Here is a 14,694-nt window from a genome sequence, read left to right as displayed (position 1 = left end):
AGAGAGATGGAGAGAAAGGGAGAGGGACCAGCAAGGTTTTTGTGTCGGATGCGTGCGACAGAATTGAAGATTGTCGGTGAGAGAGAGGGAGAGAGAACAGCAGTCCGAGAGATGGGGGAGGTCGTGTTTTATGCATCAAAGACTGATATAAACCATGTTTCAATATAAACTTGCATTCAAATATTTAACCCATGCCGACCAAGTTGACAACGCCCTGCGTCGGCTTTGACCTATTGGCCCACATGTCAGCCTGCAAAAATGTGGCATATATTTAACCCATGTTTTCTAGAATGTACAGTCCATTTTCTGGGTTGGGTGAACAAATAATTTCGCGTCAATGCGGCCCATTTATATTATCTAAGAAATCCCATCACATTTGCACTTCCTTTAAATACACGAATTAGCTGGGCTCGTTATATATATAATGTTATGTTAGAAGGAGCAATTAATATCAAAAATAAACCGGAGAGGCACATTTTTATATACATAATTAACAAATTAGCGAGTTATTGCTCAAAATAAAAATGAGCACATTATTATTACATTGGTCCTTAAAATCTTCGCAAGCTTTTGTACGGAATCACAAGGATTTTCCTTGCACGTGAGTCAAAAACAACCAGGATTTTCCTTGCCAACTTCTGTTAAACATTTACTTTTATAAGTTAATAACACGTGGGATGTTTTCATAATGTATATATAAGTCTCTATAAAATATATGATAATTGTAATAATATAAATATATATAATGTAGTTAAAAAATACACTAGGCTGCCAATCTTTAAGAAAAAGCCCATAGGCCGGTATGGACCTCAAAAAATAAGTTGAAACCACTGTCACCCATATGTCATGGGCTACGCATGTTAAAATACAAAACCTAGGCCTAGCTGATACTTGTTCGCCCTCTAGAAAAAAATGACAGCAGATCCCCGAGCGAACTGGATTATAGAGGGGGTCGGCGGCACTACTGAAGAAGCACATCAGGAGAGATTTTTTTCTTCAGTGGATGGCTCTCGATGGCAGTTTTTTACTTGCCTCTGCACCATACAACTTGTATTTTTAGCCTCCCGGTCCGTGGTGGACTAGCAGCCATTTGCTGGTCGGGCCAACCGACAGAAACTAGCACACGATTTTTCATCAAGCCCCCAAAACAATGCAGTACTATGTTTGTTCTGAGGCCGAAAACATTACGGCGGGGGTTGAGCAGGGGAGGGGGCAAGACAGTGCAAAAAGATTAAAAAGAGCTAATGCGCTGTTGCTACCCTAACAAAGAAGGTGCAATTCTTCTCAGGAAGAAGTTGTGCCGTTGACACCCACACGTCACATACCCCACAGTAGGCATACTAACAAGTTCACACACAAGCACAACAGAAAAGGTAAACATTCGTATCAAACTCAGGTTCACATGACACGTTCATATTCATAGCTAACATTCACTATCAAAACCTCAAAAGATTCATATATACACAAGTTTACCATGTCTATGGATCCAAATGATTGATAGATCACACAACAATATTCATAGGTAATTCACAAAAAGATTCAGATATACACATGTTCAGTATGTTTATGCATCCAAATGATTGAGATCACAGCCAATAAGATCCATGAACGAGCTTTAATTACCTAGGGTACAAACTAGTAAATGGTGTTCAGTCGGAGGTACTTCTTGCTAAAATTAATGCTTGTACGAGTAAACTTTCGAGTACAAAAGAGGCAGCACAGACAATCTGAACATTGCTTGTAGGTTTATCCTCAAATAGTGGCCTCGTGCCGAGTGAGGTTTGAGCAACTTGGCCACTACTTTCATCCAACTAGTTTACTGGCTCATCTTGGTCCTGTAGCTCACCAAAATTCTACATTGCAGACTGGTAAATGGTGTTCAGTCGGAGGTACTTCTTGCTAAAATTAATGCTTCTACAAGTAAACTTTCGAGTACATAAGAGGCAACACAGACAATCTGAACTTTGCTTGTAGGTTTATCCTCAAATAGTGGCCTTGTGCCGAGGGAGGTTTGAGCAACTTGGCCACTACTTTCATCCAACTAGTTTACTAGCTCATCTTGGTCCTATAGCTCGCCAAAATTCTACATTGCAGACGAGAAAAGAGGGGGTTGAGAAAATGAACCATCCCAATTTTTTGTGCAATTCAACTGAAATAGAGCATCCCTGGCGTGCAGACTGATTAAGTGCCAGATGAATATACGCATCAACCAACTTTTCTGGAATCTTTAGACTCCATGCCATACAGTTCGCTACCAAATGTGCAGATAACCAAAAGGCACAAGTTGGGACCAAAGACTGGACTGCGTTTGTCTAGGCTATGCGCCAGGCAATATTTTTGGTGTTCACTCTCCTAATACTTGGAGTTTGACAATTGGTTGACGCTAGTTGACACTCGAATGAATATAGACACTTCTTCTTGTCAACATCGATGCTTGTATGAGTTAACTTTGAACTACATAGTAGCAGCATAAGTACATGTCCATCTGATCTTTTTGTGAAGTTCTACTGAAATCACCTGATGTTATGATTTGCGTGCGAGTTCAGGCTCCAAGTTACCCCTTTATGAAATCGGCAAACAGTAGCACAATACCAAATTACCAATACATATGACAAGCACAATAATCAGGATAAAGACCAGTACCAACCTGTGAGAGGTAGCATATCAATTACTATTTCCTTTGACAGGAAGCCAAGATAAGCCAAGCGACTGACAGCAAAGGAAGAATGCAAGCCGAGATTAGCGACTAACAGGAAAGGAAGGAAGCTGTCAAGGAAATGAAGCACCCAAAGTTTTTGTGCAGTTCCACCAAAATCGAGCATCCCTGTTGGCACATATATTGAGAGAGTGAGATTATTGTAATAGTGGGACTAGTTGATGAAACATACACTAACAAATAGAAGCACCCTCATTTTCTTAATCGGTAAAGTTAGCATTCCCTCCCTGCTCCACCACATGATTCACCTCATAGACAAACATACACACGTACATGATTTAGCATAGGGTGCTACTAAAGATTTGTTTAACTCCGACAGGAAAATTAGGTAGCAATAAATTAGTGGTACTTAAGTACTCCTAATTAATTAAGTGAGACAGCAGAAGTGGAAGGGCTCCCTGGAGGATCGTCTCACATGTAAGGTAGTCATTGCCGGAGCCCTTGAATGGCCTCGACTGAGGCCTCTGGCTTCAGCAATATCGCCTTGGCACTGTTTACTCTTCTTCTTCCTCTTCATGTCTGTTTCTCAGTCTCCTCACCAGTTGGTGAAACCAAGTACATGATTGGCCTTCTATTTCAGAATTGGTTTTGTCAGTGAGGGAGTACAAGTGTACTAGTAAAAAATAGCATTATTTTTTCTCATGGCAGTCGCAAAATAGAGATGAACACATGCATTAAATATCATTCTTACCTAAAGGGAGGTTATCGTGCCAATATGGATGATGAGGATTGGAACACAGATTTCCCTTTGTGCAGTTCCACCAAAATGAACCAACTGTTCCATTCTGACATTCTAGTTAAACAACACAAAAGTCACTTCTTTTAAGAAGAGATTTGTGCAGTGCACCAAAACCTCACAACAGCAACCAGGTGAAATGGATATCCATGATTGCACAAAAAGCTATAGAGGAAACAATTAGAGTCCCAAACAATTACAAGCAAAAACATTTGGCTAAACTTTTCATGGCTTATAACAGTGGCATGGCTTCATTTTTACCAGGGGCATTAGATTAAGAACAACTAAATATTTGGTATAAGGGCATGGGACAGTGGGTGCACCAGCAATCCAGCACCATGTACCTAAATAGGGGCATAAAGTGGTGATTCATAGTTTGTTGCCCCGAGAAACAAACATCCAAGAAACATATCTGGGTTGGTCCCATTTTTTTTCACTCTAGCCACCTACTCCTATGCGTGGATAGCAAATCTAGTCCTGGTCATACCACTGTGTACAACGTTACCCCTATATTTCCCTTTTCGACCAAGAGATCGGTTGGATGACCAGTGTGTACTACATTCACCCCCTTTCCTTCCTGTTTGTACCAAGTCCGATGTACTACATACTAAATTCCCCCACCCCCACTTTATTTCTTGTTTGAACCAAGTACAAGATTCGACTCCATGAAGTAGCTTTACCTCTAACAATAGAAGAAGAAAAAACAGGTAACGTTGGACCATCCGATCGAGAGGGGCTGAGAGGTAGAAAATGATGCACATGCAGCGACGTAGCAAGCTGGGGAAGTAGAGCTAAGCCAGTTTCGAAGGAAGATATACCTGAAGGTCGTCAGGATGTGGATAGGTGGGCGGCGGGAGGCCGGATCTGCCCACACTAGGGCAACGACGAAGGGATCGGAGGACCTCTCGCACCAGCGCTCGGCCAGAGATAACAGTGCGACCGACAGTGGGTCTCCTCCCTCGCTGTCGACGACGGCCTAAACGCCGCCCCTCCTCCCCTTCACCGACGGAGGGGGATATGTCCAGATCTGTAACCAGCGGTGAGGATAGAAAGACAGTGTTTTTTGAAGGGAGGAAGACAGTGTTACCACCCCTATCTTGTTTAGATCCGGAGAGGATGAGAAAGTGTGAATAGAGCAACCCTAGCAAGCAAGCGCGGAGGCTCCGTCCTATATATACGTAGTGGGGTAGTTTTCCTTTTTTCACTCCATCAAAACAATCGTTTAAAATTGTGTACTACGTGCCAGGTCACCGTTTTTTAGTTCTTGATTGTTTTTTGAGATAGCTACCCACTTGTTCCAAGTGGTGTTACGGTGTGCTAGGTAGCACTTTGTATCGTTCAAGTCTGGTACAAGTCCCTCCATTAAATGAACAACCATCCCCTCATAAGAATTGTGAACAAGCCCGCGGCTAAAATTATCGGAAACATGGGTTGCCCCAACATGCATTATTATTTATATTTTCTACTCCCTTCGTTCCTAAATATAAGTCTTTTTATTAGCCACACCTAAGACAAGAACTTTTTTATTAGCAGTGAACCCCACATGTCATAGACACAAAAAGTGTGGCAAGATTCCCTTAGGCAAGCCAATGTGTGTCTAACAATTTGAGCAACTCAAGTTAGGCAAGTGTGGGAAAAATAATGTGGCAACATAAGACAAACATAGTCACAATCCAAACAGCCCTAATTTTTTGTGCCATGCATGAAAATTTGGTTAGTTAAATTTATAGTCAAAATTTGGCGGTGCATCAAATCAACACATGCAAGTATCAAAAGGGAAGTCACGGCATGCATGCATGCGTTGTACTCCCTTCGTTTCCATATATAAGTCTTGTTAGAGATTGCAACAAGTGACTACATACGAAGCAAAATATGCCTACATACATCCGTATGTAGTAGTCCATTTGAAATGTGTAAAAAGACTTATATCGAGTGCAGTGCTTTGATGTGTCGTGTCAACTCGTACAAGACCGAGAAGTTTGATTACTATAACACCCTATCCCTCGCAGACTGAGCTCCGGTGCCTTAACTGCACCTGCCTTTGGCTGCATGACAGGTGGGTCAACCACCTGTTGGGCCCACCTATCATAGATGCAAAGGCAGGAGCAGTAAGTCAATGAATCTGCGTCCCTCCCTCGTGCATGAGTGTGGTGGCTGGCAGGACTAGTGGGAGCTTTCACTACATGCTTCTTGATGGCGGTGAACTTGCGGATGGAGATTGACCATCATGTCGTCCATGCGAGAGATGAAGCCGGCGTCAGCGAGGGCTACGACGCCGGCGGTCACCAGCACCGTCTGAAAACGATGCGTGGTGCGGGGCCATAGGCTGGCGCCTTGGATGATTTGGCACAGCCGACTACCGCTCGCGACCATCACCTCCCTAGGTGCTTCTGGCTCCTGGTCACTTGGTCTTGGATTGGAGTGAGCAGTGTTGTGCAGAGACTAAGGAGTAGATGGATTGGAGTGGTGGGGCGCCTTTATATGAGAATCCAAACTCTGTTGCATTCATATCGTGCTGGCTCTATTCTGCTTCTCCAATTGATTCCCTCTGCATGTAGAGTAATTTGAGGATGCATCATTGACCATTTAACTTCTTGGGAACCGCTACCCTCTCCCTCCTTGTCATTCAAGCACCTATGGAGGCGAGGCGACTGCCGCTCGCGTCTATTGCGTGTCAGGAGACGTTCCCGTCGACGACGAGGTGCCTATGGTGACTTCGTAAATTTCAAGATGATATTACTAGTATACTCAATATTGTGCACCGCGACCAAGGCCTAGAGGAAAATGAGAGAACTATGTATTTATTTACGGTGTAGATTCACTCATTTTGCTCCATATGTACTTCGTCTCGGTGCAGTCTAGTCACTTGTTGAAATCTCTAGAAAGGCAAATACTCCTTTCTAGTTACAGGGCTATACTAGCAAGTAGTACTACAATAGTGGGCTCACATAGCAATTTTGTCTCATGCAAGAGACTGGCTATATGCGTGCTCCAAGGTTCACTACTACCGCTTCTACAGTATCGAATCCACTGCTGCATGTTCGAATCCACTGCTACATGTCCGTCCACCGCGAGCGGGAGGGATAAGCAAAAGCATGTCCTCGTCTGTGAGCCACCGCGCGCATGGGCGAGGGATAAGGCGTGTAGTAGTAGTAAAATCAAGTTTCTCCTCGTTGTACGAGTTGACGCGACACATCATAGCACTGGCCCCACATGGTTGCCTCTAAACTTGGCTAAGAGACCCGCAGTGTACAATACTTCATTTGCTGCAACCTCTAACATATACCCCACCACAAATTAAAATATATATTCCTGTCTTGACCAGATGAGCGTGCAAACTAGAATCACCATGATGACAGGTAGGTCCAGAAGATTATTTTAAGCAAAAAATATAGCATGGAGCCGACCCCAACGATTTTAGGGCCTGTTTGGTTCCAATAAGTCACCTGACTTATAAGTCAGGTGACTTAAAACCAGTGACTTATAAGTCATGCCTGTTTGGTTGTCATATGACTTATAAGTCACCTGACCACACCTTCTCACCTTGTTTTTTACGTAAAGGTGATGGGACCCACACAAAAGGGGTGACTTATAAGTTGGGTCTGTTTGGCAAAATAAGTCACTTTTTTCACTTTCCGTCCTATAAGTTGGTGACTTATTTGGAACCAAACAGGCCCTTAAGCTTACACGCACGGTACTCGCTATCCTAGACTACTCTACACATGAAACTGCCACACGAGTGTTCAGGCTGCGCTTGGCTCTTCGCCTCTTCGGGAAGTCGAACAATGGCCCTGTTTGGATATTCTAACTCAGTTAGAGGTTAGAGTTAGATTCTAACCCAGAACTAACCCTAACCAAAAAGGTGTTTGGATAGCAGGGTTAGATGGAGCGTGGATACGGCGAGGCGCTTTCACGAGCGGTGCGAGACGGAGGGAGGGAGAGGACAAGAAGCTTCGAGGAAGTGAGGAGGGATCTTCCTTGGGAAGAGCGAGAGAAAAAGGTGTTTTTTAGTGGTCCTGAGAAGAACTAACCCAAACAAGCACCTCTTGGGTGGGTCAGATTTTTGGATGAGTTAGATGCATCTAACCTAAACTAACCCTCCTCTTTGGATATTTTTGGGTTAGTTGAGTCCAAACTAACCCAAACTAACTCTAACCCGTGGATTCAAATAGGGCCAATGATGGAGTACTACTGCCGTGGAGGAGTACTACAATATGCTTCTGGCCATCTGACACCGATTGAACTGCTACATGTCCACTGTGTACGGGAGGGAGAGCGTGTATCGAATGAAAGCTTCGCCTAGTCCTGCCAGCCACCACGCTCATGGGCGAGGGAGGGACGCAGCTTCATTCACTTATTGCTCCTGCCTTTGCGTCCATGACAGGTGGGCCCAACAGGTCGGTGGCCCACCTGTCATGCAGCCAAAGACAGCTGTGGTTAAGGCGAGAGGGTGTTGTAGTAATCAAACTTCTCGGTCTTGTACAAGTTGACGCAACACATCAAAGCACTGCACTCGATATATTTCAATAATTTGCGTTTACCGATGCATTAATTACAACGCATGCATGCATGATGTGACTCTCCTTTTGATACTTGCATGTGTTGATTTAATGCACCTTGAAGTAGTATGAATATGTGACGGTAAAGCTTTGTAATGCCCCGGCCCTAATAAAGCGAGAGATGGTTGTGCACGAGGAGGGCGAGATCATGCAGAAGGAACAGGACCCGACGATGGAGCTCTCTATGGTCTCGATGGACCTCACCTTGCTCCACTGCCCCTTGTGCCTCTACCCCTTGAAGCCTCCAGTGTATGAGGTTTGAATACACCTTGTCTGTTCGGCTGATCGAGCAAGGTGCATGTTTCTTGATTGATGTGTTGTTCGATTGATTTGTGCAGTGCAAGCGAGGGCACCTGGCTTGCGCGGACTGCCGTGTCGAGCGCCCCAGGAACGAGCGGCAGTGCCAGAAGTGCGAGCGCGGCGGTGGCTTCGACGTGCGGAACACAGTGGTAGACGCTGAGGGAGTCCTGGATTAGGGGGTCTCCGGACAGCCGGACTATATCCTTTGGCCGGACTGTTGGACTATGAAGATACGAGATTGATGACTTCGTCCCGTGTCCGGATGGGACTCTACTTGGCGTGGAAGGCCGTACAGATATGTATATATCCTCCTTTGTAACCGACCTTGTGTAACCCTAGCCCCCTCCGATGTCTATATAAACCGGAGGGTTTTAGTCCATAGGACAACATACAATCATACCATAGGCTAGCTTCTAGGGTTTAGCCTCTTTGATCTCGTGGTAGATCAACTCTTGTAATACTCATATCATCAAGAATAATTAAGCAGGACGTAGGGTATTGCCTCCATCAAGAGGGCCCGAACCTGGGTAAACATCGAGTCCCTTGCCTCCTGTTACCATCCGCCTTAGACGCACAGTTCGGGACCCCCTACCCGAGATCCGCCGGTTTTGACATCGACATTGGTGCTTTCATTGAGAGTTCCATTGTGTCGTCACCATAAGGCTTGATGGCTCCTTCGATCATCGCTAGCGATGCAGTCCAGGGTGACGCTTTCCTCCCCGGACAGATCTTCGTATTCGGCGGCTTTGCACTGCGGGCCAATTCGCTTGGCCATCTGGAGCAGATCGAAAGCTACGCCCTTGGCCATCAGGTCAGATTTGGAAACTTGAACTACACGGCCGACATCCGCGGAGACTTCTTCTTCTACGGGTTCGAGCCCATATCGGACGCGCCGCACAGTCGCGACGAGCAAGACGTAACTCTGCCGTCGGACAATGTTCAGGAGATCGCATCCGCAGCTACTCCGGCCGTTAATCCAGAGCAAATCGTGCCATCCGAGAGCGGAGGGATAGACCCCGCCATGGAGGCCGCACTCTTAGTGGCGATAGAGCCAGATACTGACTTCACCCCTTTCGAGAGCTGCTTCGCCGAACCACTGGATTTATCCCCGGCCACGGACTCTGAGCTGCCTACATCCGTGCCTGTCGAATCCAACGGGGCGTCGATCATGGAGTTCACCTCCGCGGATATCTTTCAGCACTCACCTTTCGGAGATGTGCTAAATTCATTAAGGTCTCTCTCCCTGTTAGGAGAACCTTAGCCGAACTATGTCCGGCTAAAATGGGATGCGGACGACGAAGAAATTCACTGCTCACCAACCACCCACTTAGTAGCCACTGTCGACGACTTAACCTACATGCTCGACTTTGACTCTGAAAACATCGACGGCATGGACGACGATGCAGGAGACGAACAGGAACCACCGCCCCTAGGGTGCTGGACCGCCACTCCATCACATGACGTATACATGGTGGATACACCTAGAGTGGACAATGGCAAAGAGACAGCAGAGGATGCCCCCTCCAAGAAACCCCGGCGCCGACGTCAGCGACGCCGCTCTAAATCCCGCCATAGCAAAAACAACGATAACAATGCAAGAGGAAATAACAGTCCAGTCAACTCTAGAAGAAACGACGACTGCACCACCCCGGTGGTAGGGCACGATCAAGATGCAAACTGCAAACATAGTACGGATCCGACGTCCGACCACGACGACGCCAAGGATAAGCCTCATCAAACCCCATCTGGGGAAGAAAATAGTCCGGACGAAGATGCACACATCATCCCGGAAGCGCACTTGGAGCAAGAAAACCTCCGCAGAAGGCTTATTGCCACAGCGAGGAGCATGAAGAAACAGAAGCAAAGGCTCAAGGTCGCACAAGATACGCTCAAAAGCAAGTGGAACAAAGTAACAAAGTATGGTGGAAGTTACCATAAAAATAGCTATCCAAAGCGCAAGCTATTACCGGAATTCGGCAATGAGGCCTTAGAGCCCATACAACCGAAAAGTGATACGGCCAACCGGCCGGATCCACCACCCTATGAACGCGATAGAGCGGCTAACAAAGTCGCGCATAAGTCAACACACGATCTACGTGAGAACTTGCGTCAAAAATCCGGCGCGACCAGATCTATCTAAGGATCTAGGAAGCGTGCTACAGTACACAACCAACACCGAATACTACAACCATCCGAACACCATGGCGCATCCCAATACAGGGGTGCCGCACACCCCTTATGTTTCACTGATGAGGTGCTGGATTACGAATTCCCAGAGGGATTCAAACTGGTGAACATAGAGGCGTACGACGGAAGCACAGACCCTGGAGTCTGGATAGAGGACTTCATCCTCCATATTCATATGGCTCGTGGAGACGATCTCCATGCCATTAAATACTTGCCCGTCAAGCTTAAGGGGCCAGCTCGGCACTGGCTGAAAAGCCTCCTCGAAAACTCAATTGGAAGTTGGGAGGATCTCAAGGACGCTTTTCGGGCCAATTTTCAAGGGACTTATGTCCGACCTCCGGATGCAGACTATTTAAGTCATATAATCCAACAGTCCAGAGAGTCCGCCCGAAATCTTTGGAACAGGTTCCTCACCAAGAAGAACCAAATCGTCGACTGTCCGGATGCCGAAGCCTTAGCAGCTTTTAAACACAGCGTCCGAGATGAATGGCTCGCCAGACACCTCGGTCAAGAAAAACCGAGAACAATGGCAGCCCTAACAAGCCTCATGACCCACTTTTGTGCGGGCAAGGACAGCTGGTTGGCCCGTGGCAGCACCAGCGACCCAAGCACATCCAAAGTCAGGGATGACAATGGTAAACCACGACGCAACAAAAACAAGCGTCGAATTAAAGAAGGTAGCCCAGATAACACGGCGGTAAACGCCGGATTCAGGGGCTCCCGACCAGGTCAGCCGAAAAAGCCTTTCAAAGGCAGCAGAGAAGGACAATCTGGCCTAAACAAAATTCTTGAAAAACTCTGTCAGATTCATGGCACCCCAGACAAACCTGCAAATCATACCCATCGAGAATGTTGGGTCTTCAAGCAGGCCGGTAAGCTAAACGCCGAACACAAAGGGGAAGAGACACCAAGCGAAGACGAGGATGAGCCTCACCAGCAAAGCGCCGGAGGACAAAAAAAGTTCCCACCAGAGGTTAAAACAATAAACGTGATCCATGTGACAAAGAGGAGAAGCAAGCATGCACTCCAAGGCACACGCGCCATAGAGCCCGTCACCCCTAGGTTCAACCCCTGGTTGGCCTGCCCGATCACTTTTGATCGTAGGGATCACGAGACAAATATCCGACATGAAGGACTGACGGCCTTGGTGTTAGACCCAATAATAAATGGGTACCATTTCACACGGGTCCTCATGGACGGCGGCAGTGATCTAAATCTTATATATCAGGACACAGTCCGCAAAATGGGGATAGACCTGACACAAATAAGCCACAGTAATACTACCTTCAAGGGAGTAATACCAGGCCAAGAGACCCGCTGTACGGGCTCTCTACTACTAGAGGTAGTATTCGGTTCTCCCGATAACTTCCGAAGTGAAAGGTTAACTTTTCACATTGCCCCATTCCGAAGTGGCTATCAAGCACTACTCGGAAGAATGGCTTTCGCTCGTTTTAACGCAATACCGCATTATGCTTTTCTCAAGCTTAAGATGCCCGGTTCACGTGGCATCATCTCGGTTAGCGGAAATACCGAACGCTTCCCACGTACGAAAGAGGATGCGGCGGCTCTAGCAGCCGCAAACTAGACGACCTCACCGACCAGAAAAATGGCAGGTCATCAAGACCACGGACACGGCTAAACGAATCCGGCGTTCCATCATATATACATGAGATTGGTTTTTGAACCCTCATAAACGATAGCAGGGGCTTCCTGCGTGTAACCAGGCCAGCCCGACTCAATTTGGCTTCTCTTGAATTTTGATAGTTCATTGATAATAACCAACTCTTCTTTTTGGCACGACAACTTTCACCTAAGTTCTTTCCTTTTGCAGATGACAATCGTGCTACACCCGTCCAGGACACGGCTCAACAGAGACACAGGCGCAGACATGTAGCAGGGACTCGCCCAAAGGTTTCTTTTTAGATTAAGATCCTGCATAAACCTTTTTTACTGTCTCTTGTTGCTCACATCGTCCGGATACTCCACACAACCGAGAAGGATGCTGGTGTTATTGGCATGTGGCCACGCCAAAATTTTGCACGTACCTGGACACATGGGGTTTCTTATTAAGGGCATTGTTTAGCCCGATATATGTTATAAAGACCGAACACCTTAGGGAGTGTTCGGCGTCGCGAGTTTGGCCCTATATGCATCAACTCCGAATCATGTCTTTGGTAAAATGTTGGGTTTGCCCGGCTCCCACGTTTTGGTACCTTACGTTTTGTTATATCGGCTAAGGTAGCACTGGGAGAACTACTGCGATTGTGCACTGGTTCATCCGGATGAGCACCTCAGTAAAGAAAGCCGAAAACTGACTGTCATGATATAGCGAGAGACTGGTCAACCACTTGATGACTCATCGGAATCTTTGGGATTCCTCCGCATTAACGAAGGGCCATTTCCCGATCATGCACGTACGCGCCCAGTATTCGGACGAGCGCAGAACTCCACTATCAAACTCCTATTGCTAAGTGAAAGTGTTAAAGTAATATACTCCGATTGCCATGTTCGCTACGCTATCACCTCCTTAACGGACCAAGATGTTGGATCAATTGTGGATATGCATATTTTGCTAACACCCCCGCATTATATGCATGGGGGCGGAAGCCGACGACTGCAAACTTTTAGGTTATACACATATATACATAAACAGCCGCACAGGAGGCATCATAGTACTTTCGGGCAAAAGTATAAATACAGCCTTGATAATTCAGTAAAACGTTGTTTGTACAATGCGAATACATGTCACTGGAACATAATATTCTTCGAGCACTGAGCCTCTATTGAATGAGCGCCTTCAAGAACTTCTTCAAAGTAGTGCTCGGCAGCCACTCGGCCTACGGTCGAACCCTGTGTCGCAACAGTGGTGGCCTCCATATCCGCCTAGTATGTCTTGACACGGGCAAGGGCCATCCGCGCACCTTCTATGCACGCCGATCTCTTTACAGCATCGATGCTTAGCACAGCACCAAGGAATTGTTGCACTAAGCTAAAGTAGCTATTCAGCCTTGGCCCTCCCGGCCACAGGTGATCCACAACAGACCTCATGGCAAGTCCGGACAACCTATGGAGCATGGCCCACTCGGCCAATCGCTCATTCAATAGCAGCAGGCATACTGGAGCATGAAACTATGACCAGAACAGCTTTTCCACTTTGGGACCTTTCTGATCCTTGAAGTACTCGGTCGCATCAGCAGCACTTGTAGCCAAATCCATGTACGCGTCCGCAGAACTCCATAGCCGGTCCAGAGGAGCATACTTCGGATCTCCGAACTTAGTCCGCAACAAGAAGGGCTTCCCAGACACGATATCTGCAGCTTGTTTCAGCTCCTCCTTCGTCGCTCTAATTTTGGAGCGGGCTTCCTTGGCAGCCACCAGGGCCTTCTCCAGGTCCGTCGGCTTCGCCCGGTTTTCTTCTTCAAGAAGCTGGTAACGGTCAGCGGCATCTTTTAGCTCTACAACCATCTTGGCTATTTTTTCCTTGCTCTCGCAATGCGCGGCATGTTCGGCCCTTAACTCTTCGGCCGCCTTTAAAGCGGCCGCATTGCTACTCCTTGCTTGCTCCTTGGCTCGGTCAAGCTCCGTCCGAAGGGTCTCCACGGTGGCAGCTCCATCTGCAGCCACACCATATTAAGATATTGGCATCATGCTACTCTTATTATGTGACGATCACCAGAAAAATCACTCACCCTATGCCTCGTCAAGCCGCTTGTTGACAAGCACGATGTCGGCATCTGCCGCATCAAGTTGCCGCTTTAGCTCGGCAAACCCATCAGTCTGGCTAGCCACCGGAGCTTCAGCCACCTGCACATAAAGGCGGTCTGGTTATTACCTGGGACTATGATCCTCTGTTTGCCGCCATTTTCGACGACAACTAGAGTCTCAGGGGCTACTATCTGCATAGGGCATACCTAATGTAATGCGGTACTGTTAAAAACATACATTATTTCATGTACCTCAAAGCCTTTCAGCAGACTCATAAAGGCTTCATGCAAACCGCTTTCAGCAGATGAAATCCTTTCAATTACCGTACCCATTAGCGTACGATGCGCTTCCGAGACGGCCGCTTGCCCCAGAAGATCCTTCAGCGCGTCCGACCGCACACTGTATGGACCCTTGATGTCGCTCTCCTTAGGAGCCAGATACTGTGGATTCCGGGCAGCCAAAGGGTTATCATCTGGCCCTAGTGGATCCAG

The sequence above is a fragment of the Triticum dicoccoides genome, chromosome 2A, assembly GCF_002162155.2.
Source record: "Triticum dicoccoides isolate Atlit2015 ecotype Zavitan chromosome 2A, WEW_v2.0, whole genome shotgun sequence".
Classification (NCBI taxonomy): domain Eukaryota; kingdom Viridiplantae; phylum Streptophyta; class Magnoliopsida; order Poales; family Poaceae; genus Triticum; species Triticum dicoccoides.
This window is presented reverse-complemented; position numbering follows the sequence as displayed.